Below are 12,350 nucleotides of genomic sequence, written 5' to 3' on the forward strand. Positions count from 1 at the left end.
TTTTTTTTTTTTTTTTTTTGGTATATTTTAAAAAAGGAGGTTCTCCGTAAATAGTGGTTTAGGATTAGTGTCTGCAGCCTCCTCCCTCACTTTGGTTGTGTTCACCCACCCTTCAGATCTGTTTAAAGGAAATCCTGCCTTGACCTCCTGTCTAGGTGGGCCTCCCCATAACCGAAACTTAAAGCCTCATAACGTCCTTTCTTATTTCTCATTTCACATGTTGTGGTTACCATTACAATACCCTCCCTTGTCTGAAAGCACTAGGAAGGCAGGAAACGAATCTATTTTTACATTCCATTGTATTTCTCAGACTTGGCACAGCACAGACAATAAATGTGGTTGAGTGGTAAGGTAAGAGGATGCCTGGATAAAATAAAATGCACCTTCTGTGCAATACTATTATGAATTCAAATGATATAGAACTACACACAGTCTTCTAATAAGCTCTCCAGTGTTCAGGTAGTGGGAAAAAGGCCAAATAGTACTGTAAGGTGTTATAAAAATATAATTTCCTGTGTGTGTATGCAGAATTAAAATAGAATCCACTTACAAGGGTAGTTAGTGGTTATGTGATTAATCTTTTAAAGAATATGTTTTTCCTTTTAAATTTTTATCTTTTTAAAAGTCTTACTGTTATGTGATTAATCTTTTAAAGAATATGTTTTTTCTTTTAAATAATTTTTTATCTATTTTTTAAAGTCTTTTATTGAGCTATAAATTACTGCAATAAAATTCACCAGTTCTAAGTATACTTTGATGAACTAAACCAAATGTATGTGGTGGTGGTGTAGCCACGATCATAATCACAGCAAATATTTTGTTATCCCAAACATTCCTTCATTCTCCTTTGTAGTCATCCTCTCCCCTCATGTCCATGCTCCAGCCAATCACTGATCTGCTATCACTATATAGTTTTGTCCTTTCCAAAATTTCATATGAATGGAATCTGTGTGTGTACATGTGTGTGTGTGTGTGTGTGTGTGGTCTTACCTAGCCTGTTAGGTATGGCTTCTTTCCTCTAGCATGATGATTTTGAAATTCATCTATGTTATTACAAGCATCCATAGTTCTTTTTTATTACCAATTACTACTCCATTGTACGGAATATACCATTTTTTATCCATTCGTCAATTAATGGACTGTGGGTTGTTTAAGGTTTTGAGCTATTGTGTATAAAGCTGCTATTATCGTTTTAGTACATGTTTTGTGTCATTTAATTGTATAAGATGAATTTATTCATGCGTCAACTTAGGTAATTTTAAAACCATCAAATTTGATGAATGAACTAACCAGTATTAGTTTGACGTGTATTCTTCTAGATTTTCCTCTCTGAAATACTACTGTCTCTGTATAAATGATAGTGAGATTTTATATTAGCAACTCCTTTTTCAATTTAATGTATTGTGTACATGTTAAAATATCAGTATCTGAAGATTTAACTCATTTTACAGGATACATTCCATAATATACTAGATAACTTCTTTAATCTATCAAATTGTAAAATGTGTATACTCTGATAGAAAAATTCCACTTCCAGAAATTTACATTAAGAAAAATTACCCTCAAGTTTTTTAGGTTGTACTTATAAAATGCCTACACAGTGTTGATTGCAGCATTATTCGTAACAGAAAAAAAAAAACCTGGAAACATCAATTTTTAAAAAATTTTAATTAAAAAAATTAAATCCCCTTTTATTTCTTTCCCTCACTAGTCACTAGTCGGGATACTCCATTTTTACTTTTGCATTGCATACACAATAATGATAAATTAAAGCAGTAATTAGACCCATTTCCAGGTTTAAAGATTTAATCTATCTTCTGGTTTAATCTATTTTGTTGATAGTGCTGTCCTATGCAGTTTTTTAGTTGCTTATTCCACTGATGCATTTCTGCAGGATAGGGCTGAATTAGAAAACCCTGCAAAGTTCTCAAGAGTGAGCTATTTTGTATCGCTGAAGGTTTGCTGAGTAAAGCTCCCTTTGGTAGAAATACTCTTCAGGGACTGTCATTTCTCAGAAATGGCCCTGAGCTAACAAAAGCAGAACCTTTAACTCAAGTTGACAGATAAGGTAAAGCCATTTCATAGACAACAATGAGTTTGCTGTTCTGGGTCCCCCTCTCCCAATTTCCACATACTCAAGTTATAACAATTGTAGTCTTAAGTGAAATTAAATGTAATTAAATATGCATTTAGAGAACACCAAGGAAATCTGAGAGAAGCATTAAATTGGTTTTCTGCACTTATGCTTTTAAACTCTAAACAACCTAATATAAATGTCTATTAATTTCTAGTGTGAAGCAAAATGCTATTTAATTGCTTAATAGCCTAAAGTTAATACAGTTATTTGAGAGACAAACATTTTCCTAGGATTCAACTGGAGTGCAATTAAAGCTATAACTCCCATAAGAAGAACAGAAGTGCCTTCCTTTGCTACACTCCTTTGCACTGGAGATGCATATAAAGAGTTGTTTAACAATTAAATAAAATGACATTTTAGAAGCTTGCTAGATAAAAGACATTCTTATATTCTTAAAGTCACCTTTATGTGAACATTCCTTAAAACAATGTTCACCTGATTCTAAGGGTCATCTCAATGAACTCCCTAAATTTCTCATGAGAAATTATATGGGCCCTCCTCCCTATTTTTCCAAATGTTAATTCATATTTTTTGTTAAGTAAGTCATCCAAAATAAATGGAAAGAATTGTTATCCATCTTTAGCCTCTAAAATTCTAAACAAAGCATATGAAGATACAAGAATAGATTTTTTAGATTTCCACTTAAGAGCATGCTACACATTAGGAGATATCCAGATGGCAAAGTAGAGGTACCTGGCATTTGCCTCCTCCACAGAGAAGAACAAACAACAAATATCTGCTTTTCAGAGTACCTGAGGGAAAACACTAGAGCTCATTGAGATAGAATTGGGATAGCATCATAGAAAAAAAAAAAAAAAAAAAAAAACCACTGGCAACCTTGACATAGGGCCTACAGCCAGAGGGAATCCCCAATGCAGGAGAAAGGGAAAGGGGAGCACTCCAGCCGACTGCCATCTCCGTGGATGCCATATGGTGACAGTCCTAGCTGCAGAACAGGTACAGGCTTGAAGCCTAGTAAAGGGTGCTACCTTAAGTATGCACAGTAGCTCTGTATGCACAGAACACAGGCTAAGACAGCATGGTCCCACCCTGAGAATGCAGACACTGTCAGAAATCATACTGCCCTAGGAGAAAGAAACTTCTGCATAATTCCCACCCATGAAGCCCACAAAGTAACAAAAAGGACTACAGCTTCCCAATCCCAATCAGACCCTACACCTCAGTCCATGCAGTGGCATGTACCACTAGGGGAAATGTGGTTCACCCAGGGAGGCCCTGCAGCCAGATCCTAGAAGCTGGGGTACTTGCCCTCTTGACTCCCCCTTCTCCTCACCAGCCAAGGAGGCATGTGTCACTGCTGGGACCTGCGTGCCTCTCTGGAATTGAGAACAAATGCCCGATACCCCCTCCACAATTGCTATCAATTGCAGCAGAAGAAGCTATAGTGTTGAATTGGAACTAAAGCCAAAGTAGTCTACCAAACCAACACTCAAAGACAGATCATCAGGAAAAAGTTTTCTGCCATGAAAGTCACCTTTTAAAGATAATAGAGACAACTAATATTCCATATGCACAAATATCAGCATAGGGAAATAAGTATGAAAAGGCAAAGTAACATGGTGTCTCCATAGAAGCACAGTTACTCTTTAGCAACACAGTCAAAAAAAAAAAAAAAAAAAAAGGTGAAATACCTGATAAACAAAATAATATTTATAGGGGCCCTTGTTGTGGTGTTACAGGTTAAGCTGCCACCTTCAATGCCAGCATCCCAAATGGATGCCAGTTCGAGTCCCAATTGTTCAACTTCTGATCTATCACCCTGCTAATGTGCCTGGAAAAGCAGAGGAAGATGGCCCAAGTCGTTGGGCCCTTGCATCCATGCAGGAGACCCAGATGAAGCTCCTGACTCCTATCTTCGACCTGACCCACATCTGGTCATTGCAGAAATTTGGAGTGAGCCAGCGCCATGGCTCAATAGGCTAATCCTCTGCCTTGCGGCGCCGGCACACCGGGTTCTAGTTCCGGTCAGGGTGCCGGATTCTGTCCCAGTTGCCCCTCTTCCAGGCCAGCTCTCTGCTGTGGCCAGGGAGTGCAGTGGAGGATGGCCCAGGTGCTTGGGCCCTGCACCCCATGGGAGACCAGGAGAAGCACCTGGCTCCTGCCTTCGGATCAGCGCGGTGCGCCGCCCGCAGTGCGCCGGCCACAGCAGCCATTGGAGGGTGAACTAATGGCAAAAGGAAGACCTTTCTCTCTGTCTCTCTCTCTCACTGTCCACTCTGCCTGTCAAAAAAAAAAAAAAGAAAAGAAATTTGGAGAGTGAATCGGCAGATGGAAGATCTCCCTGTACCTCCCTAACTCCTTCAAATAAATCTCAAAAAAAAAAAAAAAGAAATACAATCAGGAAGTTCAATAAAATTATGAAAATAACCCAGAATATGAATGAGAAAGTCAACAATGAAAAATTTTCAAGAAGAACCAAACAGAAATCTTCAAAGTGAAAAACCAAGTTCAATACACTTGAATATCTCAACAACAGACTGGAACAAGTAGAAGAAATACTATCTGATCTTGAAAGCTGGTCTTTTGAAGACTTTTGTCAGACAAAAGGAGAAAAAAATGGATAAAATAAAAATTAAGCCTCTGAAGTGGTTGGGAAAAAGTTAAACAAATATTCAAATTTTGGGGATTTCAGAAGAAAAAAGTAAACTCATAAAAAATACTTTCAAGGAAATAATAGCAGAAAACATCCCAGATCTTGGGGAAAAATATAGATATCCAGGTACAAAGAGGCCTGAGGACCTCAAATCGTAAAGACCAGAAAAGATCTCACCACAGAACATTATAATCAAACTGTCAAGTGCAACACCAAGAGAGAATTCTAAAAACTGCCTATGGAAATCACCAAAACACATTTAAGAAGACCCCCACCAGAAAAACTGCAGATTTTCCAGCAGAAACCTTACAAGCCATGAGGGAACGGAATTATATCCTCCAAGTTCTGAAAAAAGAAACCTTTGCTGTTATCCTTCATAAATGAAGGAGAAATAACAACTTTTTAAAACATGGAAAAATGGGTGGAATTTTCACTACTAGCCTTACAAAAGATGCTTAAAAGAGTCTACACCCAGGTGGCTGGTATTGTGGCATAGTGGTGGAGTTGCTTGGGAGTGATTTTTCTCTCAGTTTCTCCCTCTCTCTGTGTTAACGCTGACTTTTAAATAAATGAATAAATCTTTTTTTTTAAAAGAATCTACACCAAGAAGAAAATGGAAGATAAAATAACATCCTAAAAGTATGTAAAAATATGAACCTGCTAGAAGAGTAGATACACAAAAGAGTAGAAAAGAATGTAATGTTATCAATACAGTTAATGAAATCATAAAGATGAATTAACAAGAAAGGAAGAACAAAGGATGTTTAAATAAAAAAAATTTTAAATGATATGACCCAGTCATTGCTTATCATAACCTTGAATGTAAATAAACTAAATGCCCCAATTAAAAGATACTGGAAAATAAACAATATTTAATGATATGGTAGCTATAAAAAACTCATTTTACCAGTAAAACCACACAGAGACTGAAAGTGAAAAGGTGAGAAAAGATATTCCATGCAAATGGAAACCAGAAGTGAACAGGAGTAGCTATACTTAACACTATACAAAATAGACTTTTGATAAAACTATAAAAAGAGACAAGATCACTACCTAATGATCAAGGGATCAACTAGGTAACAACACAGAATGACTGAAAATGTATAGAATACCTAATGCCGGAGCACTCAATATTATAAAATAAACATTATCATATCTAAAGGGAGAAATAGGCTCCAATATAATAATAGTGGGAAACCTCAACACCCGAGTTTCATAAATGCATAGATAATTCAGACAAAACATCAACAAACAGGGGCTAATGTTGTGGCCTAACATGTTGAGCCACTGCCTGTGATGCTTGCATCCCATATGGGCACTGATTCAAGTTCCCAGCTGCTCCATTTTTGATCTAGCTCCCTGCTAATCCACCTGGGAAGGCAGCAGAAGATGGCCCAAATAACTGGGTGCCTGTATCCCTGTGGGAGGCCTGGATGAAGATCCTGGCTCAGCCTGGACCAGCCTTGGCTGTTGCAATCATTTAGAGAGTGAACCAGCAGATGAAAGGTCTTTGTCTCTTCCTCTCTCTCTGTTACTCTGCTTTTCAGATAAATAAATAAATATTTTTTAAAAAATCAACAAACGTAAGAATTAGACTATATTACAGCCCACATGGGCCTGACAGTTACAGAACATTTCATCCAACAACTGCAGAATACATTCTTTTCAACAGTATGTGGAATATTCTCTAGGAAAGACCATTTATCAGGCCACAAAATAAGTCTAAACAGATTTTTAAAAATCAAGATCATATCATGTATATTTTCTGACTGCATTGTAATAAAACTAGAAATTAATGTACAAAAGATACATTAGGAATTATACAAGTACATAGAGATGGAACAAAATGCTATTGAACAATGAGTCACTGAAGAAATCCAAAGATAAATTTAAAAATTTCCAAGGAAATGAACATGGAAACACAACAAACTACTGAAATACATCACAAGCAGTAATAGGATGTATCGTTACAGTAATAGCACCTACCTTAAAACATTGGAAAGATATCAAATAAACAACCTAACTATATATTTCAAAGATCCAGAAAAGCAAGACCAAACCAAAGGATCAGAAGTATGGAGTACAGGGTTAAGCCACCACCTGCAACACGAGCATTCGATAGGAGTGTTGGTTCAAGTTCCATCTGTACCACTTCCAAACCAGCTCCCTGCTAAGGCACCAGAGATTGCATCAGAAGATGGCCCAAGCGCTTGAGACCCTGCTACTCACATGAGACACCCAGGCTCCTGAATTTACTGTTGTAGACATCTGCGGAATGAATCAGCAGATGATCTTTCTCTATCTATCCATCTCTCTCTCTGTAGCTTTCAAATAAATAAAAATAAATCTTTAAAAGAAAGCCAAACCCAAAATATCTGAGCAGAAATAAAAGAAAGAGACTAATAGAACACATGGAGAAGATCAATTAAATGAAGGGTTGTTGTTTTACAGATAAACAAAACATAAACCGTTAGCTTGACCAATGAAGAAAATAAGATTCAAGTAAAGTCAAGGATGAAAACAGATACATTACACTAATACCATAGACATATAAAGAATGATCACAGGCTATTATGAAAACTATGCAACAAGAATTTAGAAACCCTAGAAGAAGTATATAAACCTCTGGACATATAATTACTAAAATTGAATCATAAAGATACAGAAATCCTGAACAAACCAGTAATGGGTAATGAGATTTAATCAGTTATAAAAATTTGGTCAACAAAGAAAAACCCAGGACCAGATGGTTTACTGTTGAACACTACCAAGCATTTAAAGTACCAACATCAATTCTCTTCAAACTATTCCCAAAAACTGCAACAGAGGGGACCCTTACAAACTCATTCTATGAGGTCAGCATAACCTTGATACCAAAAGCAGACAAGGATACAACAAAAAAAGAAAATCAATCTTCTTGATGAACACTGATGCAAAAATTCTCAACAAAATATTAGCAAATCTAATCTAATAGCACATCAAAAAGATCACTCTTCATGATCTAGTGGGATTTATCCCAGGATGCAAGGATGACTCATCATACACAGATCAATATGCATAACACATCACCTCAACAGAGTTAAAGTTACAAGTCATATAACCATCTTGAAAAATACAAAGCATTTGATAAAATTCATCATCTATTCATAATGAAAATCCTGGACAAATAAGGTATTTGAGGAATATACCTCAGGATAGTGAAGTCTATATATGATAGTCCTATGGATGACATATTTAATGGGGAAACTCAAAGTATTTCCTCTAAGATCTGGCACTAGACAAAGATGTCCACTAACACTGCTCTCATCCAAAAGAGTACTAGATGTTTTGTCCAGAGCCATAAGGCAAGAGAAAGAAATTTAGAAAGTATATCAACAAGAAGAGAGGAAGTAAAATTATCCTTGTTTTCAAAGATATCATTCCATATAGAGAATAAACTAATGGCTACCAAGAGATTATTAAAACTGATAAATGAGCTCTGTAAAGTTGAAAGATACCAAATCAACATACAAAAATAAGTTAGTCTTTATACATCAATAATGAGCTTGCTGAAAAAGAAATCAAAAGCAGACCCATTCACAATAGCTACCGAAAAAAAAAAAAAAAAGGCAAAAAAAAAAAAAAGGTAAGGACAAAGTTTAATCAAGAATGAGAAAAAAGCCTCAACAATGAAAATTACAAAATGCTGATAAAGAAGTAAAGTTAACACTCAACACAACAGAAAGAATTCCCATGCCCATAGATTGGAGAACTAATGTCATTAAAATATCCTTGCTACCCAAAGCAATTTACAGGTCCAAGACAATCTCCATGACAATATCAATGACATTCTTTGTAAAAGTAGAAAAAAACAATTCTCAAATTCATATGGAAGCACGAAAGAACCACTTGAAAAAAGAACAAGGTTGTAGGCATCACGATATCTGGTTTCTAGATATACCACAGAGCTACAGGAAGCAAAACAGCATGGTTCATATAAACGGACACATAGACCAATGGAAAGGAAGAGAGATCCCAGAAATAAACTCACACATCAACAGCTAAGTTGATTGTCAACAAACATGCCAAAAATAAACACTGAAGGAAGGACATTCACTGTAGTAAATGGTGCTGGGGAACCAGGATACCATACGCAGAAGCCTGAGTCTTGACTCTTATCTCATATTACCACTCACACAAATCAGCTGAAAATGGATCAAAGACTTCATGTAAAGCCTAAAAGTATGAAACTGCTAGTAGAAAACACAGGGGAAAGACTTCCAGACACAGGTATAGGCAATGATACCCCAAAACACTGGCAACAGAAGCAAAACTAGGCAAATGGGAATAGACCAACTAAGATGCTTCTGCACAGCCAAGCAAACTGTGAAGACGACACTCAGAATGCGAGTAAACATCTGCAAACTCTTTCTGTAACACTAGATCAGTATCCGCACTCTAGGATACTCTACAACAAAATAATCCAATTTAGAGATGGGTAAATAACACAGAGGTTTTTCCCAAAAAAGAAATACAAACAGCCAATAAATACATGAAAAATTCTCAATATCATTAACCATCAGGGAAACACCAATCTCACTTCAGTTAGAATGGCCATTATAAAAAAGATTTTAAATAGAACACTGGTGGATGTTGTAGCATAGTGGAGTGAGTCGCCCTTTGAATGCCTGCATCCCATATCAGAATACTGGTTTAAGTCCTGGCTGCTCCACTTCCAATCCCCCTTCCAGCTGGCGCATCCTGGGAGGCAACAGATGATGGCTCAAGTGTGTATACCCTTGTCACTCATGTGGGAGATCCAGCTGGAGCTCTAGGCTTTTGGATTTGGCCTGGCCTAAGCGTGGCTATTACAAGCATCTGGGGAGTGAAACCAGTGGATGGAGTTTATGTCTATCTGTCTATCTCTCTCTCTCCGTTACTCTTTCAACTAAATAAAAATAAATAAATTTCAATAAATAAATATATGACAAATGCTGACATGGATATGGAGAAAAGGTAACACTTTTTTTGTTAAAGATTTATTTTATTTATTTGAAAAGCAGTTATGGGCTGGCACTATGGGATAGTAGGTTAAGTCTCCACTTGAGGCACCAGCATCCCATATGGGCACCGGTTCAAGTCCAGGCTCCTCCACTTTTGATCCAGCTCCCTGCTAATGGCCTGAGAAAGCAGTGGAAAATGGCCCAGATGCTTGGGCCCCTGCACCCACAAGGGAGACCAGGAAGAAGCTCTTCAGTCCTGGCTTTGGATCAGAGGGACTAAACCACTGCAGCCATTTGGGAAGTGAACCAGTGGAATGAAGACCTCCGTCTGTTTTTCCCTCTCTCTCTCTGTAACTCTGTCTTTCAAATAAATAAAATTAATAATTTTTAAAAATACAGTAATTAATATATATAACTTTAAAAATAAAGAAGAAAGGCAGTTAGGGAGAGAGAGAGGGAAAGACAGAGAGATATCTTTCATCTACTGGTTCACTCCCCAAATGACCACAACACCTGGGGCTGGGCCAGGCCAACGTTAGGATCCAGGAGCTTCTTCTAGATCTCCCACATAAGTGCAGAGACCTAAGGACTTGGACCATCCTCCACTGCTTTCCCAGACAAATTAGTAAGGAGCTGGATCAGATGTAGAGCAGCAGGCAGCAGCTTAACCCACTAAGCCACAACAACAGCCCTGAAAAGGTAACTCTTACACATTGTTGGTGGAGAAACAAATTAGTACAGCCAGGGCTAGCGTTGTGGCATAGTGGGTTAAGCTGCAACCCATGATACTGGCATCCCATGTGGGCACCAGCTTGAGTCCTGGCTGTTCTAGTTGCTATTCAGCTCCCTGCTGATGTCCCAGGGAAACAGTTGAAGATGGCCCAAGTGCTTGGGTCCCTGCACTCACGTAGGACACCTGACTTAAGCACCTGGCTTCTGGCTTTGGCCTGGCCCACCCTCAACCATTGCACCCATTTGGGAAGTAAAACAGCAAATGGAAGATCTCTCTCTGTCTCTCCTCCTCTCTCTGTAACTCTACATTTCAAATAAATAAATAATTCTTTAAAAAAAATAAATAGTACAGCTAAATGGAAGTTCCTTAAAAAGCAAAACACAAAAATCTATCATATGATCCAGCTATCCCACTTCTGGTTATACCCAAAGGAAATGAAATCAACATATCAAAGATATACTTGCACCCCCATGTTCATTGCAACACTATTCACAGTAGTCAAGATATGGAATCAACCTAGGAGTTAACTGATGGACAAATGAAGACAATGTGGTATAATACATAATGGAATATTCAGTCATAAAAAAGGATGAAATCTTGACATATATAGCAAAATGGTGGTCATTATGTTAGGTGGAATGAGCCAAACATAGAAAGGCAAAAACTGCATGTTCTCTTCATACATGGAAGCTAAAACAAACAAAAAACCATGATCTGAATGCAGAGTAGTGATTATTGGAAGCTAGAAAGAGTGGAGGGAGGGAGGATAAAGGGAAGTTACATAGTAGATACAAAAATACAGTTACATAGAAAGAATGAGTTCTAGTGTTACACAGCACAGAGGTGCAACTAGAGTTCATGGTAACATACCATTTTATGAAGAAGAGAGGAGATCAAAGACTCCAAATATTAAGGAATGATAAGGAAATGAAAAGGTTAAATAACAGATTTGACCAGTACTCACTGTATACATGTGTTGAAATATTATACTGTACCCTGTAAAAGTGAAAAGTACGTATTAATTGATAATTTTTTAAATCTCAGAAAAGCAAAATTACAAAATATCATGGGCTAGAAGGGTGGCATAAGAAATATCTTTTATTAGGCACTGTCTGCCATTTGAAGAAGGATGGACAAATGCTATTAAAAACTGGAATTAGTGCCTCTTCCAGGCCAGCTGTCTGCTATGGCCTGGGAGGGCAGTGGAGGATGGCCCAAGTGCTTGGGCCCTGCACCCCATGGGAGACCAAGAGAAGCACCTGGCTCCTGCCTTGGGATCAGCACAGTGCGCCGGCCGTGGCGGCCATTGGAGGGTGAACCCACGGCAAAGGAAGACCTTTCTCTCTGTCTCTCTCTCACTATCCACTCTGCCTGTCAAAAAACAAAAAAAACTGGAATTAGTGGAAGAACAAACACAAAGGTGGCCATTTCAGCCTTTATACAATACTTCATAATTTCATTTTCAACCCTTCAAGTGGGTTTAATGCCAGCAGTCCGGTTATGCTCTAGAGATGAAAAAGCCATCTTTAGCAGCAAGACAATCCAGGATCTATTATCTAAACTCTTCCTGGCATTTATAAAGTGAAAGTGCCAAGGCTCTGCTTTTTATGCCGGCAGAATTCAGATGGTTCACAAAGTCCACAGGCCCACTTACCTAATCTCTCACTTTCCACCAGAGTGGTAAGACATTTGAACTGACTTGCAATGTGCTCTTTCCCATTAAAAAAAAAAAAAAAAAAAAAAAAAGCTATAGCCATGAATAGAAGTTAAAAAGCTAGGAACATAATTATATGAGTGAATTAAACCACACACTGATTTCTAGTACAGGAAAACAAAAATAGCATCCCCCTCCCCCCACCAGCCACAGACACAAACACAGTCAAT

This window comes from Lepus europaeus, chromosome 9, assembly GCF_033115175.1.
Source record: "Lepus europaeus isolate LE1 chromosome 9, mLepTim1.pri, whole genome shotgun sequence".
NCBI lineage: Eukaryota > Metazoa > Chordata > Mammalia > Lagomorpha > Leporidae > Lepus > Lepus europaeus.